The 8,150-nt window shown below is 44.7% G+C and overlaps 1 protein-coding gene across 2 annotated transcripts in view; it reads left to right on the top strand.

The window, feature by feature from the left end:
* Positions 1-943: 943 nt before the first annotated feature.
* RFTN1 (raftlin, lipid raft linker 1) overlaps positions 944-8,150 on the top strand; it is a 94,154-nt gene continuing 86,947 nt past the window's right edge. Inside the window, exon 1 of one of the 2 annotated variants that reach the window (XM_085051043.1) lies at positions 944-1,319. The gene's annotated coding sequence lies outside the window, so the exon portion shown is untranslated. Of the gene's footprint in view, positions 1,320-3,788; positions 3,896-8,150 lie in introns of those variants that run through there. The other variant, XM_085051042.1, reaches the window with a different exon arrangement.

Here is an 8,150-nt window from a genome sequence, read left to right as displayed (position 1 = left end):
TCATCTGGTCCCACCTCCCTGCTCAAGCACGGTCATAGGACAGCACATGGTACAAGACTGCATCCAGATGGTTTGTGAATATCTCCAGTGAGGGAGACACCACAACCTCTCTGAGCAATCTGTTCCAGTGTGCACTCGCTTGCACAGCAAATTTCTTCCTCATATTCAGGTGGTATTTCATGTGTATCAGTTTCTGCCAATGGCTTCTTGTCCTAGTGGCTGGCACCACCAAGAAGAGCCTGGCTCCATCCTCTTCACACCCATGCTTTAGATACTTCATACACATTAAACAGCTCCCTCCTCTCTTGGCTGCCTCTTCTTGAGGCTGAACAGGCCCAGCTCCCTCCACTTTTCATTGTAAGAAAGATTCCCCAGCTCCCTGATCAACTTAGCAGCTCTCTGCTGGACCTGCTCCACAGGCTCCATGTCTGTCTTGCTCTGAGGAGCCCAGAACCAGACACGGCACTCCAAATGTGGCCCAACCAGGGCTAAGTAGAAGGGGAGCATCACCTCCCTCGGCCTGCTGGCAATGCTCTTCCTGAGGGAGCCCAGACTTCCCTTGGCCTTCTTGGGCACATTGCTGGCTCATGGACAGCTTGTTGTCCACCAGGACCCCCAGGTCCTTCTCCTCAGAGCTGCTTTCCAGTAGGGTGGCTTCCAGCCTGTACTGGTGCACGGGGTTAATCCTCCCTAGGTGCAGGACTCTGCATTTGCCACTGTTGAATTTGAGATGGCTCTTCTCTGCCCAACTCTCCAGCCTCCCGAGGTCCTTCTAAAAGGCTGCACAACTCCCCAAGGTATCGCCCATTCCTCCCAGTTTTGTATCATTAGCGATGATGCGGGGAGCAAGGGGTAGCTGTGCCGGGGCCGGGGTGGGGGCTGAGGCGGGCAGTGCGTGGGGGACTTCCCGCCCTGGCCGGCGGGCGGAGCAATCCGCCTGCGGGCTGTGCCGCTGCAGCGGGCGGGAAGCGCAGCTGCCCCATCCCCGCGCGGCTCGGGCTGGGCGCGGGGCTCTCGCCGCCGCTCGGAGGAAGAGGAAGTGGCCGCGGCCCCCGGCCGGGCTGAACGGGAGCGGAGCCGCCGCCCCGGGCTGCGCCGCGCAAACTTTGTGCCGGGCGGCGGGGCCGTGTGCCGGCGCGGCGCTGCCCCGGCACCTCCCTGTCGCGGAGCCGCGGGGGGAGCGGCCCCGGAGCGCGGCGGGCGGGCACGGGCGACAGACGGAGTAGGAGGAGGAAACACTGTCAGCGGGGCCGGCCGTCTCCGCCCGCCGGGCATCCTTCAGTACCGCCGGGCTGCGCTTCGCCCGCCGCCTGCCCCAGGTACCGCCGCGCACCGCTCCGGCCCAGCGGGCTAACTTGGCGGGGGGGCGGGAGGGGGTTGCTGCTGGGCAGGGTCGGCGCGCCGGAGCGGGGAAAGGCGGTCCGGGGCTCCGGCTCGTCGCGGTCCTGTGGCTCCCGAAGTTGGGAGCGGGGCGCGGGCTGGCCGGCGTGCCCGGGTGTGGAGGGGCTGCTGGAGCCCGGTGCGGGGGGGCACTGCCTCCCGCCAGCTTCCCGGGCGGGTCTCGGGCCGTGCGGCTGCTCGCTGCGGTCCTGCCGAGGGGCAGAGCGGGGCCGGCGGGCGGTGCCGTCCTGTCAGCCCGTGGGTGCCCAGAGCGCCGGGCTGCCCGCAGCCGGGGCGGCCCGCAGGCGGCATCGCCGGCAGTCGCTCCCAGCCGGCGGGATGGTGCTCCGCGTCCGGCGCCCGCCGCGGTGAAGCAGAGCCGGGAGAGGAGGGAGCTCTGAGGGGAGCCGGGTGAGCGCCCGCCGCCCTGCCCGGCCCGGCGCCGCTCCTCACACGCCGGGCACGTGGAGGCGGCGGTGCCGTGCCATCGTGTGGCTGGCTGGGCTCTGGGCTTTTACAGTCGCTGTTTTCCGATTTTATTGCCTTTTTAAGTCCGTGATATTGTTTAAGCACGTTTTTCTTACAATATAAAGAGGCAGCGTGGCCATGGTTCGGCATTTGTCTGCCTTAGTATGAAGTACATTTCCCTCCTCTCTGGTTTGTCTGAATTCTTGTCAGAGCACCCTCTTCTTACAGCCTGTGTATTTCTGGAAAAGGGGAATTTAGTTGAATGGACTTTACAGCGCTTCTTTGATACTTTGGGCTTAGGCGAGTGATTAATGGGAGACATTTGCTCTCCATTACGGCTGAGCGTTTTTCCCTGCAGAGCGCTTCCAGCTCGAAGCAGGGAGCGAGCTGAGCCACGGGCTGCTGTGTTCAGGACAGGGAGCGGTGCTGGAGCCTTGCTGGGGGTGGCTGGTGTGCCAAAGCCAATGTTGGATTGAAAATAATTATACCTGACAAAATGTTCTCTAATGTTTTCAGCCAAAGTTTGGAAGCTGTGTATACCGCTTCTATTTGTGTTCACTTTAAAAAAATTATACATTTATTTATTTATTTAGTAGGAGAATAACATTATCAAGATGTGGCTGGGCTCTAGCTTACAAGGGGAGATCTTTTTAAACATATACTTTTATGTTTTATTTTTAATGAATCCAATCAATTTCAGGTCCTGGTATTGAGTAACAAGTTACTGGCAATAACCCTCTTTTTCACAATGCTAGTGGTCACATTTGTGTATTTAATTTCTGTTTTTTCTAGGGAAAAAGAAAAATCTCAGAATGAAGGGTTATTTTAGGAATCTAGCTTAACCTCAAGTTAGTTACATTAGACAAGGGGCTTTCCACCTCTTGAATGCTGGCATTCCCTGGTCTGAGAATGAGAATGTAGCATGAAATGAGTATATACAGCTGTGATTAAATACCTAGGGGAATTCTGAGCTGTGATACTGGGAAACACAAATACCACATTGGCTATAATGAACTGGCCTTAGAATCTGTGGTGGAAAAGCTGGGGTCACAGACTTGTCAAGAATGAAGATCAAAGTTGATGAGGTCTGTATTTGCAATAAGTGAAAAATATTCGCACAACTATTATTCCATCCCTAACTTCATGTGAGATCCCACAGCTTCACACCTGGCGCTAGTGGTCCACTTTACCTTTTGCCTTCATCGATTGGCTGGGGTTTTACTCCATGGCAAACTAGCAAAAAACAGTAAGCACAGGACTGTGAAGTCTGTCTAGTTTTGTGTTTTACCATGGTTTTACATACTGTCATGAAGCAGCTGTTTGAATGCATATTGTAATATGCATCTGTTTTTCATGCCTGTTTTCTGTGGGTCCAGAGTGGTGTGGGGTTAACTTTAAAAGAAAGTTGGATTAGTATCTAACATTCCTATGCATGCTTTTGTCAAGTTCATTTAGTCTTTATTTTCTAGACAATGTATGTTAGCTGCTGTGATTTCTCTTTGTATTCTTCAGAGTAGTTCTCTAGTCTTTCTCAGCATCCTGGTAGTCTCCTGTCATCACGTAGAGGCAACTTGCTTGAACATTTGCAGAGGGTATTTTGGCATAAATTTTACCTGTGTTTTGTTCAGTGACGTTAACACTTTGTTATCTTGACCAAAAATACACCGGCTAAAAGTATTTTGTGGAAATATATGGTACTATCTGAATCTTTTGCTGTACTGAAAGATGGCGTCGTGGTATAACCCAGTATTAAATAGTTTGGATGAGCATTACAGGGTGATGTGGGTGGTGTGGGAAGCAAGGGTCTCCCACCAACCTACTGTTCCTCACATTGCTCTCCTGCGCTAGCACAGCACTTGCCTTACTCCTCCACCAGTTCTCTCAGATCCTGTTTGCTCCTCTTCCTCCCACCCTGTTGCTCACACGCACACACACACAAACACACAAACCAGCGCTGTTTGCCTAGAGGTAGTTAAGTGTGGCTGGTGGCAGGGAGCCTGCAGAGGTGGCAGGGTGACTTGCAGGCCCGGGGACAGCACAGAGCAAAGTGAGTGTGTTATGCAGGGCAGCAGATTCGAGTCCAAGTCAGTGATGTGAACACTGCAATAAGAACAATAGCGCCTAATAAGAGTTTGTTGGAATCATGTTATCATGCTGGTGTGTTATTTGACATGCTGCATGCTAGTGCTGTGCTTTCTTTGTGACTTGTGTATACAAGACCTGTCAGGGTAGTCTGTTCTAACTTTACTGAATCCATATCGTATTTATCCATGTATTACTTTGCTTTCTTCCTTGAACTAGAAACTCTGGAAGCTAGACTAGCAATTGCCTTAATTAGCCAAATTATGTTTTCCTCTGTTTTTTTTTTTTTGTGTAGTCAGTACATTTTCTTGTCTCTCTGGGAGACAGTACCAAACCCGATGCAATAGTTTGGTTTTTATTTCTAGCAATTGGGGCTGCAGTTCATCATGACAGGTCTTGTAGAGTTCTTGGTATGAATCCAGATTAGTCCTGATTTGTGTTCTGCTTCTGTTGAGTTGTGGTATCTTTGGCCTCTCTGACTTGCCTTGGCTTCTGGCACATTTCACTTTTTGCTGGTGTTTCTTGATCCGAGACTGTAGTTTCCTCTGCTGAACTTTGTTCCTGTCCCTTAAGCTCTCTGCTTATTCTACCTTTCCTTCTTTATTAGGTAATTCATCTCGCTGTGTCTGGAAACCTTCTTATGAATTCTCATGTCACTTCTTTGGGTTCCAAGTTCTGCAGATACTCATATTGTAGTTTAAACATGTTCCAGACCTCCCCTGTGCTCACATCGTCCAATTGCTCATTCCTGTTCATCTCACTAATGAAGTCCTTAGTTTTTGAGATTTGCTTTTTGAAATTGAAAACCTTAATTGCAGATTTACTTGGGTTGCTCTGCAATTTAATTTAAATCAAATCAATCATAAAGGATAAATCTGGGATTATTCTTTCACCAACCTTCCTGTAAGATGAGATTTAGTTATCAGCCTCAAGTCTAAAATCCTGGCAGAGCTGGTCAAATTCATAAGTATAAGGTGAAAAAAAATTGGTCAGTTGTAGCATCTGACAATAGATAGGACTGATTTATGGTAATTGTTGCTTGTATTCTATAAGTATTTCAGAATATTTTAAGTTGTTTGGTAAACATTAGTTACTTAAGCACAGATCCCTTCCACAAATGAAAATTATTGCAATATTTGTTGAATCTATGCTTACATATCTTCCCAGAAGGCAATACTGTTGAAAAAAAAATAAAAAAGATAAAGTGTGTATCTCCTGGTAAGGAATTTCCCTCTTAAATGGTGTAATCTTACAAAAAAACCTGTGCAGTGGTAAGCCACAGTGGGGAAAAAAGAGGACGAGCCAGGAGAATGGCTCTATTCTGGGAACCAGCAAAGGATTATCCTGGCATCCTATTCTGCTTTCTTTGTTTACCTGTACACCCAGTTTGTCAGGTCTGGTGTTTTTAATTCTCTGCTTCGGTTATGCTGGTTTTTTTGCCTTGTTATTCCTCCTCTGCTTCACTGCTTTAACTATGCTAGGAAAGGGACTCAACCATAATTTGCAAGCTCTCTCAGGGCTTTTTAGAGCTAAGTGGAGGACTAAACACTCTGGTGTTTTGTAGACTGGGAAGGCTGCAAGAATTAAGTGACCACATGCCAGCAAGTGAACTGAGCATGAAGTGCTTATTATTTGGAAAATGGAAAGGTCAGGATTGCAGGAGTGAGGGTTTAAGAAAATAAGCATGTCTCATTACTGCTCAACAAATGTGAAGTCCTGTAATTATTTGTAAATGCCTTCTAGCATCCCTGTGAGCTACCTAAGTATTACCCATGGAAGGAAGAACAAGGATGAAAGGTCTTAACCAAAATCAAGAGAGAGAACCTATTAATACATTGCAGTTATCTTTTTTTCCAGCTGCTGCATTCATCAGTAAGAATACTATATTCCATAATTTTGTGAAAAGAACTTCCGCAGTAACCTAGAATATGTATTTTAGCAGTAACCTAGGATATGTATTTAAAAAATAAATTAATTCATGGTAAAGCTTGCAAAATGCATTCACTAGTCCCGGACAATAAATGCTTTAAATATGTTAATGCAAGCAAGCTTGTTCTCACTAATTCTGCTTAAAAATAAGGTGACAAGCATTAATTTTCCATACAGCACATTTTCCTTGGCTGCCATTGTAAGTACTAAAATTACCTTGTTCCTATTTCAGATGGAAGTGTATTTCACTTACACATTTGCTAGAATATTCAGTCTAGTGCTGTATACTTAACAGTTGACTCTATTATTATAAGTATTTAAAATAATTGTTTTGGAATTCTTTTCAAATCATCCCTCTAAGTACTCATTGACATAATGCATTGATTAGTTGAAATAAACTATTTAGCCAATATGTACGTAGCTGATAAAGATCCTTTAAATTACTTATTCTGGTAATCTATTCAAGCTTCTATTAGCCATGTGGTTGTGCTACATTTCAGTGTAATTTTCATTATTATTCCTTGGAGATAAATTGTTAAGGAGTTTAATGAAAGCATAGATCAATAAATCAGAAAATTAGCCTTATTTGTTCCCCAATACACCCCCAAAAGAAAATCAGACAGCAGGCAGAAGGCAAGGGCTGGTTTTTGTTGGTTTTGTTTTTTTTCTTGTTTTTTTTTTCTTTTCTTTCCTTCTTTATGCTCTTTTCCTGCTGAAAAGGAATCCTGGGACCTGAATCACTGTTTACAAGAAAATAAGTTGTTAGCTACGTGGTATTATTTTATCCTTGTTCTTTGCTAATTCTGAACTTGTTGTATTTCATCTATTTTGAACACGAACTAGCAATACGAGAAAGCAAACCCAAGCTGCAAAAGGGTATTTTAGCAAAGCTTAGGTTCAGCGATCATCAGTTGAGAACTTGACACATCTCTAAAAGAGCTGTACAAATTATACGAAAATATAATGAAAAATGGTACATTCCAGATACATTCATTTTCATGGACCATAGAGGTGATTAAAACTGGAAATACTGTTGGCTTTTTTTTTTTTTTTTTGCTTGCTGAGTACAATTTGTTGTAATTTTTTGGGCTTTTTTTCATGGCAAAAGATGGTACCAGTTTCAATAAAACACTGTTGGGCAAGGGGCTTATTCTGGGGCTTGTGATTGGGTGTTTGTTTGGGATGTAGGAATCCTGGGTTAAATTTCTGAACTCAGTTGGCAGAAGCAAGCTGCTCCTTTGCTAAGTGAAGGCCTTTGCTGTCCTTTTCAAGAGAAATATAGGAATTAATTGACTAGACTTTGTTGTTCTGCAACTTTACAGACTAGAAAAACCCAATCTGTTGTGAGATTTGGGTTTCAGTTCTAGTTTTATCATCACGTGGCTGAACACATGAACAGTTTGAGATCAACAAGATCATAGAGCACATGTAAGATTAATTTGCAATCTAAGTGAGTTTGTGGGCAGAATTAGTTTTTCTGGCATGTGTAGTTGTTAAAGCCCATAGCTAAATCATCATGTTAGTGGTTAATGTTCTTCATTAAATGTTACTTTTTCACGGTTTTTTTATCTAAGTGTAGAACTTCTGAGTTGATAATTAATTTCTACATTAATGAAAAAGAAAATGTTTATCTTAGAACCCACTGCAGAGCAAAAAGAATTTGAAAATTTGGCAATATCTTTGAAGGATTGTTTTTCAATCTACTAAAAAGTAAGTATTAGCGATATTTTGGTTTAATATGAATAAAAAGAAGTGGAATTCACGTGCAGGTATAGAGAGCTAGGTTAAATCTATGTAGTACAGGAACCTTAAGCATCTCCTATAGCAAAATAATACACCTGCTTAAAAAGTGCATTGAAGTGCATTTAGATTACTTTGAATACATCAGTGATAAACGTTTCTTAGAGCATTCTTTGGTAACTGCAGTGTAAAAAATGAAGAAGGTGAATAATGTCCTGTTGGCAACTAGGTTTATAACTGAAAAGCAAGGAGATATTTTCAGACGATGGTGGGAAGACTCTGAGCAGCACTAACTTTGCTGCAAAGGAAAGGAACAGGGTAACAACTGATGTTAAAAGCCTTTGAAAGGTTATAAAGCAAGCTGTCCCAGAATGACGTTTGTGGGATAACTTTGAACAGAATTTGGTGATTGAGTGGTGACTTGTCATGCACACATCATCAGTATATTTGAGAAAACTAAGTATTCCTACAGCTGTGGAATTATTTTTGTACTTAGACTCCTGTGTTAAAGTAGGAACTTTACTTTTTAAAATTTGTTTTCTACTGCTGTA

Source organism: Lichenostomus cassidix, chromosome 2 (assembly GCF_008360975.1).
Source record: "Lichenostomus cassidix isolate B80296 chromosome 2, HeHo_3.0, whole genome shotgun sequence".
In the NCBI taxonomy this organism is placed as follows: Eukaryota; Metazoa; Chordata; class Aves; order Passeriformes; family Meliphagidae; genus Lichenostomus; species Lichenostomus cassidix.
This window is presented reverse-complemented; position numbering and strand designations above follow the sequence as displayed.